Source organism: Macaca thibetana, chromosome 8 (genome assembly GCF_024542745.1).
Source record: "Macaca thibetana thibetana isolate TM-01 chromosome 8, ASM2454274v1, whole genome shotgun sequence".
NCBI lineage: Eukaryota > Metazoa > Chordata > Mammalia > Primates > Cercopithecidae > Macaca > Macaca thibetana.
Genome location: NC_065585.1, coordinates 88,362,428 through 88,379,240, shown reverse-complemented (window position 1 = coordinate 88,379,240; position 16,813 = coordinate 88,362,428). Strand labels below are relative to the sequence as shown.

Here is a 16,813-nt window from a genome sequence, read left to right as displayed (position 1 = left end):
GTTACTTGTGTGCTTTAGGCAGCAGCAGCGAACTGTGGCAAGCTATGCGAGGCATGTGGGAAGGTGAGTGGGGTAAGGGTGTGTGCATTGGTTTCAGGTCAGCCGTCACCACCCAGCGACACTGCTGTGTGGGGCTCTGGGGAGTTGCAGGGCTTCGGAGGGAGAAGGGAGACACATTCATGAACAGTGCGGGTGATAGACATGCACCCTAGGTGCCTCCAGAGTCCACAACCAGCCTGCAGGAGGAGAGGCAGTTGGACTCAAAGGGCCTTCCAGAATGGGTTAAGGTGTGGAGGTGAGCAGCGCCTGGGAGTGAGAGTGGACTGAGGCAGAGACACGTCGGGTAATGGGCCCTTGATGGTGTCCTCTGCCTGCAAGAGTTCAGATGGGTGGACACTGGGAAACATCAGCCTCCTATTATCTTCATGGCTTCTCTGAGCAGAATCCTGGGCTGTCACTCTTCTTTCTGGTCAGAAGCCCTGGGTGGACCTCAAGAAAGAAATTTGGAGCATTATTAGAAATCTCATCAGTACAAAAGATGAGAGTAAGTAGTGGGGGATGCACTGGTGATGCAGTGAAAGAAGCCAGAGGTCCTGCTGGTTGGAAAGGGCCCTGCTTTGACTTGATGTGGGGGAAACTCAGAGGACTGACCATAATCCTGAAAGCTAGGAAAGGATTTCTAAAGGGTCTCTTTTGGCAAAGGCTAGGAATGGACAGTTTATGATAGAACATGTGTCATGGGTTAATAAACATGAAAAAGTGGTTTAATCTTAATCTTAATTTCTTTGATCTTAGGGCCAAAGAGATGCATAGTAAAACATTTCTTGCCTTGCAAATTGAAAGTTTTTTTTAAAAGAATGCCTTCATGTGGGGGTATAAATTATGCATTTCTGGAAAACAAATATGTATCAAGAATTAGAAAGGGATATACCCTCTGACCCAATTCCACCTTTATCTTTACCAAATACCCAGGTATTGTCTGTGCTCCTTCAGGAAGGGAAACTGGGTCACTGAGAGTCAGCGATGGGAAAGAGACTTTTCACTCCACTGAATCATGTGAATGTAGTACCTTTTTAGGAAATAAGTGTATTAATCAAAATAAATTGATTTTTAATTCCTAAGAAGTATGTGCAGATGGAGTACTCTATAGTCATCTTTATAAAATCATGTTTTTCAAGAGTATGAAGTACACTTCACAGAATATGAGTTTAAAAAACACAGTACAAGACTAAATGTGTAAATGACGAGTTGATGGGTGCTGACGAGTTGATGGGTGCAGCACACCAACATGGCACAAGTATACATATGTAACAAACCTGCACGTTATGCACATGTACCCTAGAACTTAAAGTATAATAATAATAAAAAATAAATAAATTAAAAAAAAGACTAAATGTATATGCTATGATCCTAATTTCTGTGAAAATTTTATGTACATGCATTAGAAACACTGGAAGTGAGTTCACCAACATCTTAACATTTTTTATAATATAGTAGTGGAATGTTGGTTGAATTTACTTCTTTGTATCTTTTGGTATTTTCCAAATTTTCCACTATGTGTATATCTTTATCTCACAATAAAAATGTTTCTGTGGCCACACATACACAGATGCTTCCATTCCAGATGGCACACTGAACATATGCATTCATATCCTATTTTCTTCCAAAATTCCATGGAAATAAAAGAGAAAATATAAAAATGCAAATAAACACGTTAGTGCTAGAAAAAAGAAAGGAGCTACCAGTGAGGGTTGACTTCATTAAGCAGATGGATCCTATTTCCAGAAACCAGAGCAAAAGATACCTTAAGCTATGACACACGGAAGGTACTGCAAAAATGAGTCATTCTTCCCAACAGAAAGCCCGAGTAACCCCAATTCAGCAAACAAACACAGAGTGTAAATAGGACACGGGACACTCAGATGGATAAGAGTGTTAACTTGAAAAGCAAAACTCTGAAGGTATTGAAATACAATATTGAAAAATTGTTTTGAAATTTGGGACTAGGCAAGGAAATATCATAAGTGAAGTAAGATGATAAACAACAGACTAGGAGAAAATAGTTTTGCATAAAGAGTTGACCATTGATAATTGGCCATAATATATAGCATTTCTATAATCTGATTGAGATAAGACAGTGGGAAAAATTGATAAAGAAATTTATAGGTAAATAAATATAAATTATTGAAAATGCCTAAAAAATGCTAAATTTCACTCATATTCTGGAAAAGGAAATTGGAAAAGGAATAACCTTTTCTTCATTCATTAATATCCACATATTAAAAAGTCAGATAAGAATTCAGGATCGGGGCTGGGCATGGTGGCTCATGCCTGTAATCCCAACACTTTGGGAGGCCAAGGCAGGCGGATCACCTGAGGTCAGGAGTTCGAGAGCAGCCTGGCGAAAACCCGTCTCTACTAAAAATACCAAAATTAGTTGGGGGTGGTGGCGGGCGCTTATAATCTCAGCTACTCACTAGGCTGAGGCAGGGAGAATTGCTTTAACCTGGAAGGCGGAGGTTGCAGTGAGCAGAGATCGCGCCATTGCACTCTAGCCTGGGTGACAGAGCAAGAATCCGTCTCGGGGGAAAAAAAAAAAGAATTCAGGATTGGCAAGGGTGTGGGAACACAGGCATTCTCACACAATGTGGGGGTATTTATCTTTGAGTCTTTTATGGACAGTAATTGGGTAGTAGCTATCTTAACTTTTGACCTCTATTTCACATCTAGGAATCTATCACATAAGAATATTGACACTTCCAGCACTCTGGGGGGCCGAAGCAGGTGGATAATGAGGTCCGGAGATTGAGACCATCCTGGCTAACACAGTGAAACTCCATCTCTACTAAAAATACAAAAAATTAGCCGGGTGTGGTGGCACACACTTGTAGTCCCACCTACTCAGGAGCCTGAGGCAGAAGAATCGCTTGAACTCGGGAGGCAGAGGTTGCAGTGAGCCGAGATCACACCACTGCACTCCAGCCTGGGTGACAGAGTGACACTTCGTCTCAAAAAAAAAAAAAAAAAAAAAAAAAGAATATTGACACTTGTAACAGAAGAATTTTTTATTGAAGCTTGTTTGTGATAGCAAAAAATGAGAAACTACTTGAATGCACAGCTATTCCATTAATCATGATATACTCATATAATAGAATTCTCTGAAGCCAAAAAAAAGAATGAAGTTAGAAATGTATTTACTGGCAGGGGGAGATCTCCAGGCTGTGGTCAGTGAAAAAAAAGTACAGAATTAATCCATTGAAATTAAATTGATGATTACTGTGCATTGTGCATGCGCATGTGTGTTCACATGTGTGTAATACAGATGGAAATGCACAGAAGAATGGATCTGGAAAGCCACACACCAAACCGTTGGCAGTGCTTAGCTCTGGAGGGGCACAGAATTGAGTAAGGGGCAAGGAGAGTAGCCTCCGTTATGATATATATTTCTGTATTGTTTGACTTTTTATAAATGGCATGCAATATTTTGTTATATTAAAAACAAAAAAGATGAAAAAATGCCTACTTTTAAAAGACTCGTTTAAAAATATGTTGTCTTTGGGGATTACTTTGTAAAATGGTAGAATAAGTACAGTCAGCAGATGATACTTTCACAAATATATATGTTTAACCAAAATGCATGATTTGGCAGAAGGAGATTGTGAAATCCTCAGAGAAGTACATGATTAGCGTAAAGGTAGACTGGTTTGTTCAATGACAGGAAGAGATCAGTGTTAGGCTGGAACAGAAGTAGTAAACAAACATGTGAAAGAGTAGGATGAATAATATATACTGATAATAAATCCAAGAGTTGAAGGAGAAAGGGGACATGTGCCCTGTCACTTTGTTGGGGAAAGTAACTGTATACCAAAGAAATGCAAAAGTTTCAGAAAGCCAAGACTCAAGGAAAACACTGATAGGACTGGGCACATGACTGAAATTCCCTGTGTGCTACATTTTTCAGAACAACTGGGCATGAAGCCCGACACTCCTCATTCCATCTCTCACTGAAAAGACAAAAGGATATGTTGTTTTATGTTTGTTCTTGCTCTTCTATTTATCCCAAGGTCTTTATCATCTTTAACAAATTTTTTTCCCTGAATAATCATAGCATGAGCGGTATGTAGATTTGACCTGGCTTGTTGTGCCAAGATTACTTACAGCTAGAGACTTATGGACCCAGATAAATTTTCTCCTCTTTTCACTCTGCTTTTCTCATCTGGAATTTCTCTTCCTTTTTGATTCTCTCTGTGATCAGTGGAAATACTATTTGTGAAGGGCATTTTTTGCTTATACAGTTATAGAAAAAAACTTTTGGTGGATATATGATTAGGATGAGGAGTATGACAGGCGTGCTCTCTCTCTTACTCTGTTTTATTGAAGTATAATTTATATGCTATAATGTACTCATTTTAAGTGTACAGTCTGTGTTGTAGCAAATTTACAGAGTTGTACAGTTGTGCATTACTTCATTCCAGTTTCAGAATGCTTCCATCACACCTGGAAATATTTTTAACAAAATAATTTGATATTTTAATAATTATTTGATATTTAATATTTTTAACAAATATTTTTAACAAAATATTTGACTTAGATTTATTGGAGAATGGAGGTAGCCCCACTCATGGCCCCCATGGCCCCAACCCATGTGGTAACAAACTTGTGGTTAGGTATTCTCTAAGGATTCCCACCTTCCATTTTTATTTTTTATTTAGATCTAAAGATGATAAGTAAGCTTCTCCATTGTTTTCTCTAGAACCCTCCTTTCTGCCCCCACTCACCACCACTTCCCAGGTCAAGCCTCTGACAGTTCTACCTTTCTGAGATTCTGGCATCATGTGGTTTTCTAGTCCATCCTCTTGGCTTCATGTTTTTGTCCGTTCTCCCCATCACATGAGCATCTGGGATAACGAATATACCCCCCGTCACTACCTCCTGACAATGAGGAGGTGTGTCCTTTATGGATGGCAGTCTGGCATTAGCTGATAATGCCTTAACTTTCAGGATTAACTCTCAGGATTTTTAGTTTCTTATTATCTAGGGTACAGATCTTACTTCTTTCCCCAACAGTTCATTGATTACTTTAGAGGATTAAACAAAAATTTTTATGCATAATTTTTAGATCTATACTGAAACAGTTTCTTTGGATGTCTAGTAATTCCTACAGCCAGAAATGGCTGTCATCATAGTCATCTTTGTAAACATTTTCTTTGAGTTTTTGTTTTAATTTTTATAAAGACAGTTCTTATTCTGCAAAACTTTTTCACCTAGCTGGAAACTATGAAAAAAAATTAGCAAAGGGCCTATCCAGTTACCAAATACAATAAAGTTATGGTTAAAAATTAGTTCTGAGTTGAAAGAGGCTTTAGTAATTTTGGGTCCACCTCATTTGAATGACTTGTACAAAGTGCTAATTTTGGAATTATTTGTAATGGCCCAAAACTGGACTGAATATCCAAATAACTTGTTGTATATCTCCACAATGGAATACTATACAGCAATGAAAAGGAATGGACTACTGCTACACACAATTTGTAGATGACTCTCACAAACATAATACTGAGCCAAAAAAAAATGACACACCTGAGTACATACTATGTGATTGCACTTACATAAAGTTCAAAAACAGCAGTACTAATCCATGTGAAAAAGTCAGAACAGTGGTTACCTTTGAGGAGTCATGACCAACAGAGGGTAAATGGGAAGTTTCTGAGGTGGCATTCATGTTCTACATCTTGACCTGGGCAGTGGTTACACATTTATGTTCACTGTCTAAAAACGTATCTAGCTGTATACACTTCTATGCACTTTTTTTGAATGTATGTTCTATTTCAATGAAAGTTCCCATATTCCAAATCCTTCTACCCTCCTGACTGTGAACTAAAGAAAAAAATCAGGCTTTCAAACAAAGTTCATTTTGTTCCCTCTTACTGATTGCAACCCAAAAGTGTTTTACAGAGGGTTTCTACGTGGTTCCAAACCAGTGTTTCAGTCCACAGCTTGTACGTCAGGTGGCGGAGATTCTGCGTGTGCTATGAAGTTACATTACAGCAAAATTTCATCAAAGTTTGGGTGCAAGAGTACATCTGGTTATAGATTACAGAGGTGTAATCATCAATCCTGTCAGATATTATGTATAGAAAGAGTCAAAGTCTAGCATCATTGAACTTATCTTTTTGTTTTTTTCCTTGAGCTACTATATTCATTTTCTTTCTTTGTTTCCCATAAGTTATTGGGGTACAGGTGGTATTTGGTTGCATGAGTAGGTTTTTTAGTGGTGATTTGTGAGATTTTAGTGCACCCTTTACCCGAGCAGTATACAGTGCACCATATTTGTAGTGTTTTGTCCCTCACCTGTAGAGGACTACGGGCTCACAAACAGGGTGTTCCTGATAAGTCCTGCTCTTGCAAATGAAGCAGGGCGTTCCTGATAAGTCCTGCTCTCGCAAACGAAGCAGGGAAGCAGGGCGTTCCCCGTAAGTCCTGCTCTTGCAAACAAAGCAGGGCGTTCCTTCCCTGTTTACAGGGAGGACAAAGGAGCCAGCTGCTAACAGCAGATCCTGGGGGCTTGTTTATGTGTAAACATCTTGAAAATCCAGAAAGTCAGGGAAAGGTCAGAAAAACAACAATGTGTCTTGTGACTTGGCAACATAAAGCAGAGCGCGCCATTCGAGGCGGCCGCCATGTTTGTCTTGTCTTGTGTTGTCTTGTGTGTTCATTCCTTTGTTTAGGAAACACATGGACCCCAACACTCACCCCTGTCCCACTCTTCCTCCCAAGTCCCCAAAGTTCATTGTATCATTCTAATGCCTTTGTATCCTCATAGCTTGAGTCCCACGTATCAGTGAGAACATACAGTATTTGGTTTTCCATTCCTGAGTTACTTCACTTAGAATAATAGTCTCGATTCTCATTGAGGTCAATGGAAATGCTGTTAATTCATTCCTTTTTATGGCTGCATAGAATTCCATCTCATAGTTTCTTTATCCAGTCATTGATTGATGGCCATTTGGGTTGGTTCCACAATTTTGCTATTGTGAATTGTGCTGCTGTAAACATGCATGTACAAGTATCTTTTTCGAATAATGAGTTCTTTTTCTCTGGGCAGATACCCAGTAGTGGGATTGCTGGATCAAATGGTAGTTCTACTTTAGTTCTTTAAGGGATCTCCAGACTCTTTTTCCATAGTGATTGTACTAGTTTACATTCCCATCAGCAGTGCAGAATTGTTCCATGTTCACTGCATCCACTCTAACATCTACTGTTTTTTGATTTTTTGATTATGGCCATTCTTGCAAGAGTAAGGTGGTATCACTGCAGTTTTGATATGCATTTCCCTGATCATTAGTAATGTTGAGCATTTTTTCATGTGTTTGTTGGCCATTTGTATATCTTGTTTTGAAAATTGTTCTATTCATGCCCTTAGCCCACTTTTTGATGAATTTTTTTTCTTATTGATTTGTTTGAGTTCATTGTAGATTCTGGATATTAGTCCTTTGTCAAATGTATAGATTGTGAAGATTTTCTACCGTTCTGTAGGTTGTCTATTTACTCTGCTGACTGTTCCTTTTGCAGTGCAAAAGCTCTTTAGTTTAATTAGGTGACAGCTATTTATCCTTGTTTTTACTGCATTTGTTTTTGGGTTCTTGGTCATGAAATCCTTGCCTAAGCCAATGTCTAGAAGGGGTTTTCCAATGTTATCTTCTAGCATTTTTATAGTTTCAGGTCTTAGGTTTAAGTTCTTAATCCATCTTGAGTTGATTTTTATATAAGCTGAGAGATGAGGATCCAGTTTCACTCTCCTACATGTGGCTAGCCAATTATCCCAGCACCATTTGTTGAAAAGGGTGTCCTTTCCCCACTTCATGTTTTTGTTTGCTTTGTCGAAGACCAGTGGGCTGTTAAGTATTTGGGTTTATTTATTTATTTCTGGGCTGTCTATTCGGTTCCATTGGTCTATGTGCCCATTTTTATACCGGTACCATGCTGTTTGGTGACTATGGCCTTATAGTTTGAAATCAGGTAGTGTAATGCCTCCAGATTTGTTCTTTTCACTTAGTCTTGCTTTGCTTATGCAGGCTCTTTTTTGGTTCCATATGAAGTTTAGATTTGTTTTTTCTAATTCTGTGAAAAATGATGATAGTATTTTGATGGGGATTGCATTGAATTTGTAGATGGCTTTTGGCATTATGGTCATTTTCACAATATTGATTATATTCATCCATGAGTATGGGATGTGTTTCCATTTCTTTGTGTCATCTGTTATTTCTTTCAGCAGTGTTTTGTAGTTTTCCTTGTAGAGGTCTTTTGCCTCCTTGGTTAGGTATATTCCTAAGTATTTATTTATTCATTTATTTATTTGCAGCTATTGTAAGAGGGGTTGAGTTCTTGATTTGATTCTCCACTTGGTTGTTGTTGGTGTATAGAAGAGCTACTGATTTGTGCACATTAATCTTGTATCTAGAAACTTTGCCGAATTCTTTTATCAGTTCTAGGAGCTTTCTGGAGGAGTCCTTAGGGTTTTCAAGGTAAACGATCATGTCGTCAGCAATTCTTTTTATGTGGTGTATCACATTTATTGACTTGCTTATGTTAAACCATTGCTGCATATCTTTTTGATATGTTGTTGGATTCAGTTAGCTAGTATTTTGTTAAGGACTTTAGTATCTATGTTTATGAAGGATATCGGTCTGTAGTTTTCTTTTTTGGTTGTGTCCTTTCCTGGTTTTGGTATTAGGGTGATGTTGGCTTCATAGAATGAATTAGGGAGGATCCTTACTTCTCTGTCTTGTGGAATAGTGTCAAAAGGATTAGTACCAATTCTTCTTTGAATGTCTAGTAGAATTGTGCTGTGAATCTGTCTGGTCCTGAACTGTTTTTTGTTGGTAATTTCTTAATTACCATTTCAATCTTGCTGCTTGTTATTGGTCTGTTCAGGGTATCTAATTCTTTCTGATTTAAGCTGGAAGGGTTGTATTTTTCCAAGAATTTATCCATCTCTTCTAGGTTTTCTAGTTTATGTTCATAAAGATGTTCATAGCAGCCTTGACTGACCTTTTGTATTTCAGTGTTGTCAGTTTTAATATCTCCTGTTTCATTTGTTAGTGCGGTTATTTGGATTTTCTCTCTTCTTTTCTTGGTTAATCTTGGTAATGGTCTATCAACTTTATTTATCTTTTCAAAGAACCAGCTTTTTGATTCATTTATCTTTTGTATTTTTTTTCTTTTTCTGTTTCAGTTTCCTTTAGTTCTGCTCTGATCTCGGTTTTTTCCTTTCTTCTGCTGAGCTTGGGTTTGTCCTGTTCTTTTTTCTCTAGTTCCTTGAGGTGTGACCTTAGATTGTCTGTTCATGCTCTTTCAGACTGTGGTGTCGGCATTTAGGGCTATGAGCTTTCCTCTTAGAACTGCCTTTGCTGTATTCCAGAGGTTTTGATAGGTTCTGTCGTTATTGTCATTCAGTTCAAAGAATTTTTCAGTTTCCATCTTGATTTTGTTTTTGACCCAATGCTCATTCACGATCAGGATATTTAATTTCCATGTTTTTACACGGTTTTGAAGGTTCCTTTTAGAGTTGATTTCCAGTTTTATTCCACTGCGGTCTGAGAGAATGCTTGATATAATTTCAGTTTTCTTAAATTTATTGAGGCTCATTTAATGGCCTATCATATGGTCTATTTTGGAGAGAAAGTTCCATGCACTGTTGAGTAGAATGTGTATTCTGTGGTTGTTGGATGAAATGTTCTGTATATATCTGTTAAGTCAATTTTTTCCAAGGTATAGTTCAAATTCATTGTTTCTTTGCTGACTTTCTGTCTTGATATCCTGTTTAGTGCTGTCAATGGAGTATTGAAGTCCACCACTATTCCTGTGTTGCTGTGTATCTCATTTCTTAGGTCTATTAGTTAGCAATTGTTTTATACATTTGGGAGCTCCAGTGTTAAGTGCATATATGTTTAGGATTGTAATATTTTACCTTTTACCATTATATAATGTACCTCTTTGTCTCTTTTAACTGCTGTTGCATTAAAGTTTGTTTTGTCTGATATAAGAATACTACCCCTGTTGGTGACTTCTTATCCATTCTGTGGTTCTGTGTCTTTTAAGTGGAGCATTTAGACCATTTATATTCAATGTTAGTATTGAAATGTGAGGTTCTGTTGCATTCATTGTGCTATTTGTTGCCTATGTACTTAGACTTAAAAAAATTTTTTTTTGCTTTTGCTTTTTAACTTGTATTTTTGTTTTATAGGTCTTGTGTGATTTATGCTTAAAAGAGGCTCTGTTTTGATGTGTTTCCAGGATTTGTTTCAAGATTTAGAGCTCCTTTTAGCAGTTCTTATAGTGGTGGCTTGTCCGAAAACAATGGTATCTTTCCTTCATATTTTATGCTTACTTTCACTGGATACAAAATTCTTGGGTGATAATTGTTTTGTTTGAAGAGGCTGAAGATAGGTCCCCAATTCTTTCTAGCTTGTAGGGTTTCTGCTGAGAAGTCTGCTATTAATCTGATAGACTTTACTTTATAGGTTACCTGGTGCTTCTGTCTCATAGCTTTTAAGATTCTTTCCTTTGTCTTAACTTTGGATAACCTGATGATAATGTGCCTAGGTGAAGATTCTTTTGTAATGAATTTCCCACATGTTCTTTGTGCTTCTTGTATTTGCATGTCTAGATTTCTCTGGCAAGGCTGGGGAAGTTTTCCTATATTATTCCCCCAAATATGTTTTCCAAGTTTTTAGAATTCTCTTCTTCCTCAGGAACACCAATTATTCTTAGGTTTGGTCGTTTAACATAATCCCAGAGTTCTTGGAAGCTTTGTTCACATTTTCTTATTCTGTTTTCTTTGTCTATGTTGGATTGGGTTAGTTCAAAGACCTTGTCTTTGAGCTCTGAATTTCTTTCTTCTACTTGTTCAATTCTGTTGCTGAGACTTTCCAGAGCATTTCGCGTTTCTAAAAGTGTGTCCAAAGTTTCCTGAATTTTTTACTGTTTTTTCTTTTCTTTTCTTTTTTTTTTTTTTTTTTTTTTTTTTTTTTTTTCTGAGACAGAGTCTCACTCTGTCACCCAGGCTGGAGTGCAGTGGCACAATCTTGGCTCACTGCAACCTCTGCCTCCTGAATTCAAGGGATTCTCCTGCCTCAACCTCCCAAAGCTGGGACTACAGGCACCTGCCACCACGCCTGGCTAATTTTTTGGTATATTTAGTAGAGACAGGGTTTCACCACGTTGGCCAGGCTGGTCTCAAACTCCTGACCTCAGGCGATCCACCTGCCTCAGCCTCCCAAAGTGCTGGGATTACATGAGTGAGCCACTGTGTCTGGCTGGCTGTTTTTTCTTTAAGCTATCTATTTCCTTGAATATTTTTTCCCTTCACTTCTTGTATCATTTTTTTGATTTCCTTGCATTGGGCTTTGCCTTTCTCTGATCCCTCCCTGGTTAGCTTAATAATTAACCTCCTGAATTCTTTTTCAGGTAAATCAGGGATTTCATCTTGGTTTGGATCCATTGCTGGTGAACTAGTGTGATTTTTTGGGGGTGTTGAAGAACCTTGTTTTGTCATATCACCAGGGTTGGTTTTCTGGTTCCTTCTTATATGGGTAGGCTCTGTCAGAGGGAAGGTCTAGGGCTGAAGACTGTTGCTCAGATTCCTTTGTCCCACGGGGTGTTCCCTTGATGTAGTACTCTCCCCCTTTTCCTATGAAAGTGGCTTCCTGTGAGCTGAACTGCAGTACTTGTTGTCTCTCTTCTGAGTCTAGCCACTCAGCGAGTCTACCCGGCTCTGGGCTGGTACTGAAGGTTATCTGCCAGAGTCCTGTGGTGTGAACCGTCTATGGGTCTTTCAGCCATGGATACCAGTAGCTGTTCTGTTGGCAGTGGGGAAGGGTGCAATGGACTCTATGAGAGTCCTTAGCTTTGGTGTTTAATGCTATTTATTTATTTATTTACTTATTTTTGAGATAGAGCCTCATTGTTCCCCAGGCTGGAGTGCAGTGGTGTGATCTTGGCTCACTGCAACCTCCACCTCCCAGGTTCACACCATTCTCCTGCCTCAGCCTCCTGAGTAGCTGGGACTAGAGGTGCCTGCCACCACGCCCAGCTAATTTTTTGTATTTTTAGTAGAAATAGGGTTTCACCATGTTAGCCAGGATGGTCTTGATCTCCTGACCTTGTGATCCACCCGCTTTGACCTCCCAAAGTGCTGGGATTACAGGCATGAGCCACCGCACCTGGCCCTAATGCTCTATTTTTGTGCTGGTTGGCCTCCTTCCAGGAGGTGGTGTTTTCCAGAAAGCATCCTCTGCAATAGTATGGAAAGGGACTGAGATTATATGCCCTTTGTCTTCCAACACCAGGGTGGAGAGGGAAGGACCATCAGGTGTGGGCGGGGCTAGGCATGTCTGAACTCAGACTCCCCTTGGGCGGGTCTTGCTGTGGCTGCTGTGGGGATGGGGGTGAGATTCCCAGGTCACTCCAGTTGTGTACCTAGGAGGATTATGGCTGCCCCTAGAGTCATGCAGGTTGTCAGGGAAGTGGGGGAAAACTGGCAGTCACAGGCCTCACCCAGTTCCCATGCAAAACAAAGGACCCAGCTCCCTCCCACTGTGCCCCCACCAACATCCCCAGGTCTGTTTCCAGGCAGAAGGGGAGACCAGTTTGAAAACTTTCCCGAGGCTATCTGCCTCCCAGCTGTGAAAAAAGAGCTTTAGTTCTTCACCTTTCCTGTGAAGTCTGCACTCTGGAGTTCTGGCTAGGAGGCTTCCCACCCCATTCAAATTGTTAGGAAGTTCAGCTAGAGAACTACTTCCTGTGGAATTTTACCCCCTGCTCCTCTGGCCACCCTCCCGATGGATCCTGTGGTGCCAGGCAAGAAAGGGCTGCTTGGGGACCCAGTGAGCTCCCAGTGAGAGGTGAAGCCAGCTGAGCTTTTGGGTTGGGTGGGGACTTGCAGAACTTTTCTGTCTAGCTAAAGGATTGTAAGCACACCAATTAGTGCTCTGTGTCTGGCAAAAGGTTTGTAAATGCACCAATCAGCACTCTGTAAAATGGACCAATCAGCAGGATGTGGGCAGGACCAAATAAGGGAATAAAAGCTGGCCACCCAAGCCAGCAGTGTCAACTAGCTCCGGTCTACTTCCATGCTGTGGAAGTTTTGTTCTTTTGCTCTTCACAGTAAATCTTGCTGCTGCTCACTCTTTGGGTCTGCACTACCTTTATGAGCTGTAACTCTCACTGCGAAAGTCTGCGGCTTCACTCCTGAAGTCACTGAGACCACGAACCCACCAAGAGGAACAAACAACTCTGGACGCGCCACTTTTAAGAGCTGTAACACTCATTGTGAAGGTCTGTGGCTTCACTCCTGAAGTCAGCAAGACCACGAACCCACCAGAAGGAAGAAACTCTGGACACATTTGAACATCTGAAGGAACAAACGCTGGACACACCATCTTTAAGAACTGTAACACTCACCATGAGGATCCACGGCTTCATTCTTGAAGTCAGCAAGACCAAGAACCCACTGGAAGGAGCCAATTCCGGACGCAGAAGGACCTTTTTGCTGCTTCCCCTACCCCCGCATTTCACTTGACCTTCTAACTTGACTCAGCTCTAGTTAAAGTTGGAAACTTTTCCCGCAAACAGACCTTCAACTTCTCCAGTGGGGATGTGTTGGTTTGGGAGAGGAGGGTCTCTCTTTCCCACTTCCCAGTTGGGGCACTCACAGTATTTAGGGTGTCTCCTGAGTCCTGCAGAAGCAGTCCACTTCCTTCAGAGGGTCTTTGGGTCCTCTCAGGATTGCTGGTTTGTTACTGCAGTTGATCTGGAGCTAAAATTCACAGTGCACGCCTCCACATGCTGCTATGTAGGGAGCTGCAATCTAGTCCTGCCTCTCATCTGCTATGATCCTTGAAATCCACTGGACTTATCTTTTTTAAAAAATGCAGTGATTTAGACAAGACATGGAAACCTGTACTCCTTTCTGCTTGTTGTCTTTGAGGCATTTTTCATGGGCTGTGCTCAACCAGAGCCAGGGGTTTGTGAGGCTATGCTGACAAGAAGAATGACCGAACATGGTCTCTTTATGACAAGGGCTGACTATGTGGCTGGCCAGAGGCAGACGTATGCTACTTTGCCTCACACCACTCACCCCTGTTGTGCTCCCAGAGGGGAGTGCCTCACATGTAGTGGGAGCCTCTGGTACCAAGACAGGCAATCTTTGCTTTTAGTCTGAGTAGATTTCTCAAAAGTTTAACAGCAGGCTCATGTTCTGAAGATAGAGTCATTCACGGAGAACTTCCATGCTATCACATGTATAATTATGGCTTTCCCACATATCATGCCACAACTTTATCTTTACGACTTGAAAAATGACAGTAGTCATAGCTTCTGAGGAATCACCCCTTTGGATTTGCCAGTGGGAAGAAGGTTTGTCCTCCCCAGAGTGGGGCCAACGCCATCTGGTCCCTAACAGGACCAGCAGCTGGTGTACCTGACCTCTCTTTCTCTGCTGGGGGCCTTCCTTTCCCCCTCTCTCTGCCCCGGCCCAGGAGCTACTCTTGTGTGAGTTTAGTGCCCAGATTGGCTTCTCCCGAAACATGCCTGTTCCACAGGAGTGGGGTTTCAAGGATGGATGGGGAAGAAAGAAGAGGAGAGGACCACGAGAGAGCAATTACACTGAACCCTGGCTCAGTGGGAACCGAGGAGGAAGCTGAACTGCTGGCTGTGGTCAAAGGCTGGCAGGCAACACCATCGCGTGATCTCCTTTGTCTGCAGATATAGTGAATCTGTCCAGGTAGTCCAGTTATGTCACTGTGTGCTAGGGAAAGTGCACGTGAGTGAAAGTCACATGGAAATAATGTAACACATTTTGACCTTTTATAAGGTGTTAGAGCTGGGAAGGATTTTGGAAATCCACAAGCTATGTGGTTTTACAGAAGTAACTTGGGAGATGTGGGACCCTCACTGCCAAGTTAACTGGAAGAGTCCTGGGTGCAATATTCTCTGTATCAGGGAGTAGCAAGGGTTATGAGCTTAGCCTTCAGAATCTGCCCGAGCTGGATGGCAGTTGTGTAGCCTTGTGTTTGAGACCTAGTTCTTCCCCTTGTTGGCAGTGTAACCTTAGATTAGGTCACACAAACCAGTGACTGTGGAAAAGACCACACAACCTTATTTTTGAGACCTAGTTCAACCCTGCTGCTGCTTGACCTCTTGGAGCTTCACTTTTCTCATTTGTAGAGTAAGCATGACAACACATATCTATTCCAGTTGTTCCAGAAACTTTGAAAATTTCTTCTCAAAATTAACAATTACAAAAAATTTTCTGCAGTATTTTAATTCTCTGGTTGTTGTGAGGAATAAATTATTATTATTATTTTATTATACTTTAAGTTCTAGGGTACATGTGCACAACGTGCAGGCTTGTTACATATATATACATGTGCCATGTTGGTATGCTGCACCCATTAACTCATCATTTACATTAGGTACATCTCCTAATGCTATCCCTCCCCACTCTCCCCACCCCATGACAGGCCCCGGTGTGTGATGTTCCCCATCCTGTGTTCAAGTGTTTTCATTGTTCAATTTCCACCTATGAGTGAGAACATGTGGTGTTTGTTTCTGTCCTTGTGATAGTTTGCTCAGAATGATGACTTCCAGCTTCATCCATGTCCATACAAAGGACGTGAACTCATCCTCTTTTTATGGCTGCATAGTATTCCATGTTGTATACTTGCCATATTTTCTTAATCCAGTCTATCATTGATGGACATTTGGGTTGGTTCCAGGTCTTTGCTATTGTGAATAGTGCCACAATAAACGTATGTGTGCATGCGTCTTTATAGCAGCATGGTTTATAATCCTTTGGGTACATATCCAGTAATGGGATGGCTGGGTCAAATGGTATTTCTAGTTCTAGATCCTTGAGAAATCGCCACACTGTCTTCCACAATGGTTGAACTAGTTTACAGTCCCACCAACAGTGTAAAAGTGTTCCTATTTCTCCACATCCTCTCCAGCACCTGTTGTTTCCTGACTTTTTAATGGTCACCATTCTAACTGGTGTGAGATGGTATCTCATTGTGGTTTTGATTTGCATTTCTCTGATGGCCAGTGATGATGAGCATTTTTCCATGTGTCCTGTTGGCTGCATGAATGTCTTCTTTTGAGAAGTGTCTGTTCATGTCCTTCGCCCACTTTTTGATGGGGTTGTTTGATTTTTTCTTGTAAATTTGTTTAAGTTCTTTGTAGATTCTGGATATTAGCCCTTTGTCAGATGGGTAGATTGTAAAAATTTTCTCCCATTCTGTAGGTTGCCTGTTCAGTCTGATGGTAGTTTCTTTTGCTGTGTGGAAACTCTTTAGTTTAATTAGATCCCATTTGTCAATTTTGGCTTTTGATGCCCTTGCTTTTGGTGTTTTAGTCATGAAGTCCTTGCCCATGCCTATGTCCTGAATGGTATTGCCTAGGTTTTATTCTAGAAATTTTATGGTTTTAGGTCTAACATTTAAGTCTTTAATCCATCTTGAATTAATTTTTGTATAAGGAGTAAGGAAGGGATCCAGTTTCAGCTTTCTACATATGGCTAGCAGTTTTCCCAGTACCATTTATTAAATAGGGAATCCTTTCCCCATTTCTTGTTTTTGTCAGGTTTGTCAAAGATCAGATGGTTGTAGATGTGTGGTATTACTTCTGAGGGCTCTGTTCTGTTCCATTGATCTATATTTCTGTTTTGGTACCAGTACCACGCTGTTTTGGTGTTTTGGTTACTGTAGACATGTAGTGTAGTTTGAAGTCAGGTAGCGTGATGCCTCCAGCTTTG

General features: G+C 40.5%; 1 protein-coding gene across 1 annotated transcript in view; it reads right to left on the bottom strand.

Moving 5' to 3' along the window:
• RPS20 (ribosomal protein S20) overlaps nucleotides 1-16,813 on the bottom strand; it is a 549,922-nt gene that overhangs the window by 249,997 nt on the left and 283,112 nt on the right. The window lies entirely within an intron of this gene.